The 12,830-nt window shown below is 39.2% G+C and overlaps 1 protein-coding gene across 6 annotated transcripts in view; it reads left to right on the forward strand.

Annotated features, from left to right (window-relative positions):
* Window positions 1–12,830, forward strand: part of RSU1 (Ras suppressor protein 1) — a 249,472-nt gene that overhangs the window by 110,511 nt on the left and 126,131 nt on the right. The gene's annotated exons all lie outside the window — the stretch shown is intronic.

Here is a 12,830-nt window from a genome sequence, read left to right on the forward strand (position 1 = left end):
TTTAAGGTATTAAATTGGTTGAATATTCATGGCGTTCAACGAAATTCATGAGACCCATGAAGATCAGCACATACTTTTTTTCTCCGTGGAATGCAAAGAATAGCAAATGTTATGAACAAAATTGTTAAGTGGTTTATTTATAGAATCAGGAGAGACTAGTAGGAAAGCATCATTCTATTCTTTAGAAGCTCTTACTGTATCTAGCAAGATGATAATCTCCCTAAGAGAAGGAAAGTCAGAAAAAGAGAAGGAGAAATCAGCTAGCTTAAATCACAGCATCAGAATCCCTCAAGCCCTTGCCCTGGATCCAAGGCAGCTTATAGGGTGCCAGCCCCGAAACCTAAGTATCCCCACCTGTTTCTTCCTCGTGGTGTCAGGGTGTCTTCTACCCCCTACTTGCTCTGTTGTTATTACATCTTCTGACATTATTTTCCCTTCATCCCACACTCACCCCCAAATTAAAATGATCATTAATCCCTATGCTTCCATAATCTTTAATTCTGAAATCTAGTCTCCTCTCTTTTAAGCAAATGTAGAAGAGATTTGGGGGGAAAAAATCCATAGTCCAGTTTAATCTGATTTTGTGTGCAGCCCCAACCTTTGAGAATCTAACATCCCAGCTGGTAGAGGGGAGCTCAAGGATCATTAAAGGCTACATTCAGTTAAGGGTTTGCTTTTTTGGAATCAGAACAGAGTCCCCCCCCCCCCCCCCCACACACACACACACACACACATCAACACAGGCCTCACTGCATCTGTTCAGGGACAGTGGGTGTCAGGATGAACCAACAAAGCAGAATCCCGGCTTGCCAATGGGCAGCTGTGGTTCTGGAGCCACCTCCCATTTACCATGTTCCTGGTCACACATGCAGTACCTGTTATAATCCTATTTCCAACGGGCAGATCACAGAGAAGATGAGCTGTGAAGAACAATGGCGTTTGAACTAAGACATAGCGTATCCTCCTATATGAAAGCAGCTTAAAGCATGGTTTAGGTTTCTTCTAAGATAATACTGTGACATTTGCAATATATCTGAAGACTTACCTTAAGGGTAAAATGAGAGAAGTGTAAGATGTGTTTTATTGTTTCCTGAGCCACATAGTTATGTGCCACTGTATAGTTTCTCCTTTTTTTTAAAAAAAAAGATTTTATTTATTTATTCATGAGAGACACAGAGAGAGAGAGAGCGAGAGAGAGAGGCAGAGACACAGACACAGACACAGAGGGAGAAGAAGCAGGCTCCATGTAGGGAGCCCGACGTGGGACTCAATCCAGGGTCTCCAGGATCATGCCCTGGGCTGAAGGCGGTGCTAAACCGCTGAGCCATCGGGCTGCCTTATAGTTTCTTTAAATATGAGTATAGCTCAGCCTTGGAAATTAGTTCATTATGAAAACGTGTGAAAATTAATTGCAAATTGGCAGCTTATTGTTCATTTTGTTCCTTTTAAATTGTCAATCATTGCTACCATCTACTTTAGATGAGGATCTAATTTTTTTGTTAGTAAATGGGAGTCTCCATAGATCTTGGTTTGTAGGTTATCTTTTTAGAAAATCATTGTATACATTTTAACATACAGAAAACTATACAAACAAGCTTTTATTGACTTAGAACTAGGGAAAATACTCTGTTTTTTATTCTGGCCAACGATCTTTTATCCATTAATTCATAATTTATAGTGTATTAGAATACATTGTGTATAAAAGTGCTTCTAATTTTAGTTTCATTTTAAAAGACTAAGTTGTGAATTTATATTACCTTGCAGTCATTATTAGTCATGCAACTAATCACCATTATATACAAACTATTATATATTATAAACTATTTCTGGTTATTTGAGCAAGGTTAGTATTTTGGATGAATGAGGCTCATTGCTTTGATTGAGTTAATTGGTAGGTTATTTGAAAGAGAATATATGGTGGGACATTTTAATTGGTAACATACTTGTCTGTAGCCCTGTCTCTCTTAACAGCATGTTAGTTTTGAGGATCAGAGTAATCTAAGCAATTTGCCTACTAGCTTCCTTTTTGATTTCCTCATGGAGAGTGATGCTATCTTTTTCACAGTGAGATGACCATTCAAAGGCTTAAGTAAGCATAGGAGAGTCGTTGACCCCTTTACAGGGGAACAGTTAGTACCCTGTTCATTGCTTGTAGAGGAGTCTTTATGAGCCTTTGTGGGGAGGATACACTTGACATGATTTCCTCAAGGGCAGGGACCTTTGGCGAATTCCCCCAGACTTCTCAGGAGGAGAGCGCTAGCCTCTCTCTTTTTCAGTTTTCTGGCCTTGGCTCATCCTCTTGTAGTAGCTGTGCTCACTCCTTTACCAAACAAACTAGCCAAACACGTGGATGATTAATTAAAACAGACAGGAAGTGAGACTCTTAGTCTTAAAAAAAATACACAAAAATGCCACCATCATGTTTCACAGAGCTTTAACATGTGAAGTTTCTCTTTTATATGAATGGCTCTGCGTGACTATAGCCTCATGTAACAAGAACCCAACTTAATTCTTTATAACTCTTTAATTTCTTTAAGCAGCCATTTCCTAGTGAGAGGACATTTAGCTTGAAGCTGTGTATGTGATGATTTTTAAAAAAGCATGGCATTCGCTTTTTTCTGAAAAAGCCAGTTTGTTTGTTTGTTTGTTTCTTTCTTTCTTTCTTTCTTTCTTTCTTTCTTTCTTTCTTTCTTTCTTCCTTCCTTCCTTCCTTCCTTCCTTCCTTCCTTCCTCCTTTCCTTCCTTCCTTCCTTCCTTCCTTCCTTCCTTCCTTCCTTCTTTCTTTTTCATTCACTATCTTTCTTTTCGGTATTCTCTTCTAAAAGGTGCAGTTTCTACTTTCCCTTTCCTTGCCTCTTTTTTCTATAAGCCCCATATACCCCTTCCAATAAAAAAACCTTTTTTTATAGATTGATCTTCAGACTACCATGAAAGCATATTTTAATTTTGCTTTGGCACCTAAATTGCCGATGAATCTCCTTCCCTTTTTTCCTTTTTTCTAACCAAATGACCCATTACCTAAGTGAGATCAGTAAAGAACTTACTGGCATGTTTCCTTTTTGTCCACATCTGTGGTCGACTTTCACAGTGACCTTCATGTTCCAAGCACATCCTCAGAGGCCTTCTGAGTCTAGAGCAGCGACAGGCAGAGAAGATGGATTATCTGATTTTCAGGCTCTAATGGACTTCCAAGAGGGGACGTGGACATTTGAAATAAAACAGTGAAATCAGTGTTCAGGAAGAATTAAAATCCTCTGAGATGATTTAACATGGTGAAGATAGGAACTTGTGCGCTTGAGCACAAGGAGTGTGGGTAGGTATGGCCGGGAGCATGTCGCATGTCGTTATTCAGGTGCTTGTTCTGTTGAGTACACTTTGGGCATTCATCATGTCCTCCTCATCATTTCTCAGGTGGGGCCTACTCTTTGTTCATTTATCATACGTTCAGCAAAGGGAACATATTGGCTGGTGTCATTGCATTGCCCATTCATTATGTTACTCCCTCTGTTCAAGTACAATCATTTGCTCGGGTTGTTGAGGAGCAAACTGTAGAGTGGGTTACCATTTTCAGGCTGTTGCTGAGCTATCTGGTCACCTCTTAACTCTGTATTGGGTGGTGGTTTTCTCCTTGTGTGACCTCTTTTATTTCTGTGAAGCAGAATTATGATAGAATAGTCACCACTTGTTAAGTTTCCAGAAGGTAGATTTTTTTCCCCCTAGGAGGAGAAGTCAGATTAGAGTCAGGATCCTTGACAAGATTCTTTGTGAAAGGGAGTAACTCACACTTTTCACATTTCCATCAAGGAGGGTGGCTAGGAACCGCAAGCCATTTTAAAAGCTGACAAGTTAACTCTTAACAAAAGAAGAGGTTTGACAAATGTTAGGCTGAAAATGTGGTGGTTGAAAGAGGCATTTGGAAAACAGGCATCCTCATGAAGGCTGCAATTTGCGAAGCATGGCAGTCCTAAAGCCTCATTTCCAGGGTGGCATAACTCAGAGGATGCTTCCCTGTCATTCTTCCTGTCCTGTGACTTGCCTTTGTCTCTAGGGAAAGGCGCCACACTCACTTACATTTTTATTTTCTTCTTTAATCTTGAGTGAAGACTGGCCATACTATTATTCATGCCAGTTAGTGGAAACATTTTAACAAAGCAATACTTGGTGGACGTGGGCAGTGATGAGAAAAATGCTGGCAATTTCTTTTCACTGGACATCTAACAAAGTAAGTCATCCTGTTTGATTTGTAAGGAGGGATACTTTTATCTGCTGGTTATTGTTTGTGAACTTATTTGTTCAGTTAAAACTAAGAATTTTTTTTTTCTGTACTGCATGCAAGCCTGCGTATAGTCTGTGGTGGATGTAAAATGAGCTTTATTAAACAACTAGCATATCCTCTAATGGGGACTGAGTCAGTGACCTAGAAGACCCTTGAATAACAGATATATCTGGCCTACCAAAAGGCCAGAGCATTTCAAACCGAGTAGGTGATCTCGTTCATTTTGAGACAGTCCTTTCTAGAAGGAAATCCCATCTAAGAAAACTCTCCAAACCTTATTATTTTCTGCTGAAGTATAAATGGATGCCCAGAACTAGCAGATGGTTTTATAAATATCACAGAAGGATGAAGGAGAGGGTTAAACTTACAGGACCTTTCTAGTACTTAGTGAATTTTACATAGTGACATAGGAAGGCAGGAAAAATGTAGAATTTTCTTTCATTACTGTATCTGAAAATAGCTCAAATTAAGCCAGAGAAAAACAGTATTTCTGGATAGTAGACATGAAAATGAAGAACCAGTTTTTCCCCCCCTGAAGCTTTGGACATGAAAGATTGTTTTTATTGTTAAAAGTTGACTGTGTATTGGGTTCCTGGTAATTTATATTTCCTTTATAGATGTTACATATGTATATTTTGGTTCTTTCTTGAGTTAAAAAATGTATTATCACATTTCCTCTGTAATACAAAAAATACAATTCAAATTTCTGACGTCTCTGGATCTATTTGCATGCAAATATTTTACATTTTACCTAACATTGCTAAGAAACAGCAAAGAGGAAAGGGAAACCCATAAGGTATATTTTGGGTAGTAGTATCATGTTGCGTGTTGACTTTCATTGGTAAAATTACACAGCAATCCTTTTTCTCCCATTTGTATGTTACCAGCACAAGGAGTTGAGACTTATTTATTCCACTGAGTAGATGTAAGTCAGAAATTAAAATCAGGACATAATATCAGCTGTCAATCTTTGGCACAGTCACTCACCTGTTGCTCTGTGTAGCCAAGAGCTGTTCATTACCCTGGTAAATTAATACCTCCCTCTTAAGGTAACAGGAAGAAAACAGAACTTGTGAGGAAGAGTACATAACAATTTTGTCTCCCTTTCAAGTTTTTGGGTAGATTACTTAATGTAATTTACATTTAAAAGGATCTTTGCTTTTCTGCTGTTATGTTAACCTGTTGAGCGCTATTATTCAGGTATACTTCAAAGGTAATTAGTATTTTTCCATTTTCTTTGTGCATGTTCACAATTTTTTCAAAGCATCAAGTTTTTATTTGCCTTTCAAAGCTTTATTTTTCTATAATGTTATAGCTCATGCAAAAGAGGTTGAGTTTTTTAAATGGGAGGTGCTTCCTGTTTGACATTGCCAGCGTACCTGGATTCCAAGAGAGAGTAGAGAACCTACTATATAGGTCTAAGATCAACCCTGCCAGGGTTTAAAAACCAGCTGCAGGGGGCTACCTGGTATTCCTGAAGGTATCTAGGAAACCTCATCTTATAGATATCCTTGCATGTTTTTTACTCTGACTTAGATATACATGCAGACTTGGAGAAACTTCCCTCTCATATCCATGCTTACTGTGGTCCTCCATTGGGGTCACGCTGCTGCTACACTATGCTGGCCTGCCAGCTCTCTGGGGATGGGCCCCGTCAGGTTTAACCAATGAGCAGAAGCTCTGTCCATCCTTCTGCATTTTATTCAGGGACTAGTGTGCTTCTCATTAAAAAAAATGTGAATACATTTAGAATAAATGGGAAAAAACCCACAACTTTCACATCAAAAGGAGAAGAGTGATGTTAATTCTGAACCTCATTCTTTTACATAATATGATTTTAAAGAGCAGAATAATCATGTCCTCCCTCCCCACCCCTTCTCTCAACTTGTATGTTGACTGTCAAGCTTGCATTAAGCCTGTCTTGTATAGCTGGACTATAATGTTCATTGTGATTTGTTACAGTATCAATTTAAGGTAAATAGAATATAGATAATTTTTTCTTCTTGACACAAGAAAATCAACATAGGCTAGAGTCAGCCTGCCCTCTAAAAAGGAAATGTGTCAGGTTACTTCCTCTTCAAGAGCTACTAAGAGTTCCATTTTTAGATGATATTCACTTGATAGAATCATATTGAACTATTGAGTATTGATCTCCTCAATGAAATGAAATTGATCAGCCCTGCATATTGACAATTTTTTTAAACTCCCAGTAATCTTAAAGTTCAATGCTTGATGCCTTCTCTCCAGCTAAGATGAGTTATTGCCTGCATTTGCAGTTTTTATTTGAGAGATAAATTAATAAGTGGCACTTCTTTAATAAAAGAAACCCTGTAATTTCTATTTTCTACATAGTGATATCTTGTTTTATCACATACTTCCTATTTATTAAGATCTGGTCTCTTATTCTGGTAGAGAATTATTGGAGGGTTTTGAGGGGTTTTTAATTTTTGGCACTTCATGGTTCTTCTATATTGTCAGGTATTCTGGCTTAGAATGTATATTATGAAAGGAGTTTCAGTCAGCTTTATCAAATAAAAAGCTCAGCTGTGAGTTCTGTTCATAGGCATTTGTTGGTGTTCCATTTTACTTGTCAACCACTAAGGAAACAACATTTCATACTTTATCCAGTTGTGTTTGTATATTATTTCACAGGTATTTTTAAGATTCATGGTATAAAAAGTTTGCAGTCAGGAAATGCTATTACCACTATGATAGTTAAATTTTTTTTTACTGTCTTTTTTTTTTAATTTTTTTTTTATTATTTATGATAATCACAGAGAGAGAGAGAGGCAAAGACACAGGCAGAGGGAGAAGCAGGCTCCATGCACCGGGAGCCCGACGTGGGACTCGATCCCAGGTCTCCAGGATTGTGCCCTGGGCCAAAGGCAGGCACTAAACCGCTGCGCCACCCAGGGATCCCGATAGTTAATTTTTAAGTAGTCTCACTTGGAACATAGGCTGTTCCGCCACCTTCAGATTGTACATACTTTTGATTCTCCATCCACTTAGCTAATGTATATTTAAAGAAAAATAATCACTGAGATTTTGGTTGTTTTATATGTCAGGTTTATCAGTAAGCACATGGCTTTTTCTTTTCCTTCCTGCTGATACCTAGTTTTGTCCAATTTTGGCTGTCTAAGCCACCTAGCAGAAATGTATTCTGTTACAGTTCTAGAATTCTGAAAGTCTGGTAGTCTGACATCAGGGGGTCAGTGGAGTTGGTTTTATTCCGACAAAAAGATCTGTTCCAGGCCGTTCTCCTTGGCCTGCAGATGGCCGTTTCCTCCATGTGTCTCTACACGTTACTTCCATGCTTGTGCATCATTGTTTACATCCAATTTTTATAGGGACATGAACGTAGTCATGTTCTGAGGTACTGGGAGATGAAGGCTTCAGCAAATGAGTTTGAGAGCAGATAGAGATACAGTTAAACCTATAACACTGTGGTTACTCAGATGCCCAGAAATAGTATCCAGTCCTCTCCATTTGTTGCATCTCTCTACTCTTTTCCTCCACAGCCCCTGTAACTTCATGATAGGCATGTTTTCTTTATTAGTGAGTAGGTTTAAATGACCCTGTAAGGCTTGATCCACTCCCCTCCCCCAGGCCTCTCCTAATATGCTTGGCTTTTCGACTTAGATGTTCCTCCAAAGTATGCAGATTGACTCTTGCTTGATTTTAGGGACACGGGATAGGCTTTGTTTCTGGCAGAGGACTTTTTTTTTTTTTTTTTTTTTCCTAGTCTTTTAACAGTGGACCACGTTAAAACAGAAACTGGTTAGGATTTAAAGGGCACTTGGGAATGAAAGGCACCTGTCAAAGCCCCCTGCTGTAGTCATATTTGGCTAGAGAATTCAAGAAGGGAGGGTTACAGGGAGCACCAACTGCTGGACTCCATGCTATTTTGTCCACAAGAATCTTCTGGAAGGAATAAGAGACAAGAGGGCCTTTGTGCCTCGTGTCTGCTTCCTGCCATGGGACCCACACTAGTAGGTCAGGGATCTTCTCCCTGGAACTTTGTGATTCTGATTTGTAGCTATTGGCATCTTACTCCATAAAGCGTCGAGATTTCCTGTCTTATCATAAGAGTTCCCAGTTACCACATCTGGAGCTGTATAACTTTCATTTTTCTTACCTTATCTTCGGAGATCTCTAAAGTTTTAATCGGTAAGATTGAGACTACTAAGAACAGGGCAGAGAATTCTGTTCTCATGTAATTAAAGCTGGTTTGCTTTCCCAGCAGAGAGAGAGAGAGAGAAAGAGAGAGATCACAGATGGAGTGCGTATTTTCATGTGGTGTTCTGTGGCATAAAGACACAGGCATACTGTGCTGCGAAGCTCTGAGGAAAAAGAAGGGAAAGAAGCTGTTCTACTGGTCCTAGAGTTGGGCTCTGGTCTCAGCTGTTGGTGGCACACGGCCTCTTCACACCCACGCTCAGCTTCCCCATCTCAAAGGGAGTGATTCCAACTAGCTCATCTCAAAGTTGCCCCAGTAATGATTTCTAATTCTGATTTTTTTTTTCTGGGATACGTGTTTTATTATCTATATTAGTTCATTATTTTTTTAAAATTTAACCTAATTCCCGAATTTGCCCACATACAGATTTACTTCATTGATTTTTTTTTTAAGGCAACGAAAGATGATGATGACCCTGAATATAAATTGTCACAGAAAAATGGATAGAAGATAAAATTACCAGATCAACCTTTTTATTCTATATTTTATGGAATACTTAATATATGTTTGGCAGTAACTTATTCGTACACATGAATTCCTGACACTTTCGATTCTTCAGACTTATTAATCAGTGTAGTCAGCACCAGAACAATTTTATGAGACTTACCAGTCATCAAAAATTTATTATCAGATAAATCAAAGAAACAACGAGCATCTTAATAGGGTAGAGAAAGTGGCATGTAAAGGATCGTTTAAGACTGTGCTTTTTGTTGGTTGTGTGTTATATTTACAACCGGTATCAGAGAACTTACTCATAATTTCATGCAAAGGGTCAGCTGGGTGATGGTTATCTTCTTAGGTGAAACCTCTTCTCTTTGTTTTTCTCCAGTAGGATGTTTTGGGTCTAACTGGAAGACTGAAGAATAGGAAACTTCATATTCGAATGTGACGCATATAGCATTCATTGTAAAATAGGATCTACATTTTCTTTGGAATTCTGTTACAATTGTCCCTCAAAGTTAAGAATTATCGAGCTTAGTCCTTTCCTCTGGGATGAGATTGCTAAGCTTGACTCTTTGACATGGCATGCGGAGACAGTGGTAGATTGCCTCTGTTGTGGATGGGCTCCGTGTCTACCTTCTGAGCAATGAGACACAGCCTTCTGTCTCCTATACCCTTGGCACTGTTTTCCCATTTTGAAGGTATCACAAAAGACTTGAATCTCCATCATGTGAGATGAGCTGTTTGGACGGGAGTTTTTCTATCACCTGAGCCCTGTACTGTTACTAGACTCTCACTAGTTTCTAGGATGGAAGGATCATGGCAGTGGGCCAAGGAAGGGCTAATCTGGCACCGTGGAGCTTCTAGACAGATCCACTGAGAATGGACCCAAAGGACAAAAGCTGGGTTATGTCCCATCAGAGATGGAACCTGCTTGCTACCTCACATCTCCTTAAGTGCTGCTTTCTCAGCCTGGAATGTTCCTTCTTCCCATATTTACGTGTTGAAAGCCAAGTATTCTTCAAGTTATCAAATATGGCTTTCTATTTGCCCATATTCTCCAAAACCCTTTTATCTTCTTTGTTTAGAGCCTTTACTTCTTCTTCACGATTTCAATAATAATAGTGATCAGTTCTTGAGTATTGATCATGTGACAGACATGTGCTAAACTCATTACAAATGCTATTTATCATTTTATAACACAGTATTTATTTCTGTGAATACTACCTTTATTTGGTGTGTAAAGGGAGCTGAGTACATGTTTTGTTTTGTTTTTTTTCCCCTTAAGAGGCTGTAATCTTTTTGAGAGCAATACTCAAGATTCCTGCAAGCCTGGACTTTGCATGTGGCATGACCTCCATGTCTTATATAAATGACCTGTCTCATGCAGCAGAGCCTCTGAGAGGTTGCCTTGATTTCTGGAAGAAATTTAAAAAGAAAAAAACAGATATTCTGGCATCTAGAATGGACCAAGTTACAGGGGTTTTTTTTGTTTTTGCTATGTGTGGTAAACAGTAGTCGAAACATTAAAATGCATTCTCAGTGTATAGTATTAAGTGAAGACTATGCCCTTACACTAGTCTTTTCCTTTGTATAGATCTCTATTTTTAACCACACTACTTCCATATTAGAAATGAAGTCACTATGGGGCACTTGGGTGGCTCAGCCAGTTGAGCATCTGCCTTCAGCTCAGCTCATGATCCCGGGGTCCTGTGATCAAGCCCCACATCAACCTCCCTGCTCACCAGGGAGTCTGCTTCTCCCTCTGCCCTTACCCCTGTTAATGCTTTTCTCTCTCTCTAATAAATAAATAAAATATTTTTAAAAAATCATTTTTTAACCACAAATAAATGAATTGTGTTTGAAAGTGAGCCCTTCCTGTCTGTGAATCCATAGGCACCATAGTCATATTGTGTGGCTTCTCTTTGTCAAGGGAGGTGTTTCATGGTGTCTGGAGTGTGTGGTTATATTCTAAATGTTTGGACTATTTCTGAGAGAGACACACTTGTACCGGTATGGGTGATTATCTCTAGGGAAGGAAACTGGATGACTAAAGGCTGGAAGGGCAGGACATAATGTCCTCACTGTTTACCCTTTGTACCTGTTGAATATTCTATTTTGTACCTATGTTTACTATTTAATATAATGTTTAAAAACCAAAGAACCGTAGGGCCCTTGAAGTTAAGAAACCACAAAGAATGTACCCGTATGTAGGCATACCTCGTTTTATTGGACTTTGCTTTATTGTGCTTCCCAGATGATGCATTTTTTTACACATTGAAGGTTTATAGCAGCGAGCTGTGTCAAGTGAGTCTGTTGGTGTCATTTTTCCAATAGTGTTTGCTCACTTCTTATCTTTGTGTCACGTTTTGGTTAATTCTCAAAGTATTTCAAGCATTTTCATTGCTGTATGTTTCTTTTTTAAAAAAAATTTTTTTTAAAAGATTTTATTTATTCATGAGAGAGACAGAGAGAGAAGCAGAGGGAGAAGTAGGCAGGGTGCCTGATGCAGGACTTGATCCTGGGACTCCAGGATCACGACCTGAGCCAAAGGCAGGTGCTCAGCCACTAAGCCATCCAGGTGCCCCCATTATTTTATATTTCTTACAGCGATCTGTGGTCAGGATCTTTGATGTTGCTAGTGTAATTGTTTGGGTTACCACAAATTGTGCTCAAGTAAGACAGGAAACTTAATTGGTGGGTGTTGTTTGTTTTGGCTGTTCCACCGACTGGCCATTGTCCTCTCTCCTGCTCCTCAGCCTCCCATCCCTGAGCCACAACTGCAGATGGGGTGGAAATAGCTAGAATTAGAAGCGGAATCTGAAGATGGGCCTGAATTATTACAATCTCATGATACAACTTGAACAGAGGAGTTGCTTCTTATGGATGAGCAAAGAAAGTGGTTTTTTGAGGGGGAATCTGGTGAAGATGCTCTAAAGATTGTTGAAGGGACAACAAAGGATTTAAAATATTAGATAAACTTAGTGGATAGAGAAGTTGCAGGGTTTGAGAGGATTGATTTAATTTTTGAAAATAGTTCTCCTGTGGGTACGTACAGTGCTCAAACAGCATCATGTGAAACAGAAACGTTGTTTGAGAAAGGAGGATGCAGTTGAAGTGGCTTCATTACTCTCTCTCTCTCTCTCTCTCTCTCTCTCTCTTTTAAGGTTCTATTTATTTATTTGAGAGAGAGTGTGTGTGTGAGTGTGCACAAGCAGGGGAAGATGGAGAGAGAGCATCTCAAGTAGGCTCAGTGCTGAGTACGGAGCCCAACACAGGACTCGATTTCACAACCCTGAGATCATGACCTGAGCCAAAATTATGAGTCGGTGCTTAGCTGACTGAGACACCCAGGTACCCCTATTGCTGTCTTATTCTAAGAAATTGCCATAGTCACTCCAATATTGCGCAGCCACCACCTGATTGACCAGTCAGCAGCCATCAGTGTTGGAGCAAGACCCTCCACCAGCCAAAACATGATGACTTGCTGAAAGCTCACCTGTTGGTCAGCACTTTTTAAGCAAAAATATGTATTTAGACATAGTACTGTAGCACACTTAATAAACTATAGTAAAACGTCAACATAACTTTTACATATGCTGGGAGACCAAAAACTTCATGTGCCTCACTTTATTGAAATAAATAAATTTTTGCTTTATGGTGGAGGTTTGGACCCAAACCCTCAGTATGTCTGAGGAACTTATGTCTTAATTGGTTTTGTCTCCTGGGATGGCTCTTTTCATTCATTGGACGAGATTGAGTGGAAGCCTTCTTACCAGGTACACTGTTTAATCAGGTGTACCCAAAACCTTCTTAAAGTATCCAGAATCTTAGAAAGATACTTTATAAATGAGAGCTTGAAAGAAGGTTTCTCAC

This window comes from Canis lupus, chromosome 2, assembly GCF_003254725.2.
Source record: "Canis lupus dingo isolate Sandy chromosome 2, ASM325472v2, whole genome shotgun sequence".
Lineage (NCBI taxonomy): Eukaryota > Metazoa > Chordata > Mammalia > Carnivora > Canidae > Canis > Canis lupus.